This window comes from Lipotes vexillifer, unplaced genomic scaffold (assembly GCF_000442215.2).
Source record: "Lipotes vexillifer unplaced genomic scaffold, Lipotes_vexillifer_v1.1 scaffold911, whole genome shotgun sequence".
Lineage (NCBI taxonomy): Eukaryota > Metazoa > Chordata > Mammalia > Artiodactyla > Lipotidae > Lipotes > Lipotes vexillifer.
In genome coordinates this window covers 1,836,380-1,837,601 of record NW_006781377.1, presented here as the reverse complement: position 1 = coordinate 1,837,601, position 1,222 = coordinate 1,836,380, and positions in this window count along the sequence as shown.

Below are 1,222 nucleotides of genomic sequence, written 5' to 3'. Positions count from 1 at the left end.
CCCCCCCGGCCCCAGGTGGTCCCAAAGCACTGAGCTGATCTCCCTGTGCCATGCAGCTGCTTCCCACTAGCTATCCGTTTTACGTTTGGTAGTGTATATATGTCCATGCCACTCTCTCGCTTTGTCAACATGAATGACTTTTAAAATAAGTTTGTAAGTAGAACGTAGGAGTCTCATTGGGGAGTAATTGGTTGGTGAAGTATTTAGAAAACAAACACTTGGCATCTTCAGAAATTCAACTGAACCATTAGGCCTCTGTAGCCTTGGGATTTTCCTGAAATTAGATAATTAATGAAATGGATCACCTAAAGTTTTATATAGCAAGGGAAGCTTTCTGCTAGTATTGAAAATCAAATTTCGCTTTTTTTAAAACTCATAAAGTAATAAATTACAACTTTCCTTTAAATGACAGTTCTTAAAACAGTAAGTAGCAGTTGCTTCTCCTGCATACTAAATTCATTTATATACCTGGGATTTGCTTGTCTTGAAAATGTTCCAAAGTGTTCAGGCATTCACTTGAGGGATATTTGATCATCACACCACAGTTGGTCAGGGTTGATTGCAACTATAGAAACAACTTTTATAGTTTTAACTTTTCCCTCTTAAAGTTCCATCCAGATTACAGTGTGTAGTTAGTAGAAGTTTACAGAACGATTGCCTCCTTTCATCGTTGACGTAAATTGCTACAAACCATATTTCAGTCTCTTCCAACTTACAGAAAATTGGATTTAAACTGATGGTCAAAATTACGGTAGTATTTCTATTCCATTGGAAGGCTCAGTGTTTGCATGTGGGCAGAAGTTACTAAGTATGTCCCTTAGAACTAAATGATGTCTGAGCTGGTGGTAGAAGTGAAAGTCTGTGCATTCAATACAAATTTGAAGGATTTTGACTGGGAATTAGGAAAGGAAAAGGTAATCCCTACACCTGCTGGTCTACAATAGCATTCACCCTAATGTTGATCTGTAGAGCACAGTGAGAAGACATACCAGGATGTAATCTTTTACTCACAGGGTCTAGCACCAACTGATCCAGGCATTCATCGTTGATAGAAGACTCTCTAGAGTCATCTAGTTTTAGCATCTTTGAGTCCTCTTTCTGAGTTGTTTATGGTATTTATGTCTATTCGGGAACTTATGGAAAATGAGCCTAATCAAAGAAGCAAAACACTATTATTGAGAAAGAAGCAGAAAAATATTCCAGTGGCAAATAAAGTAACTGT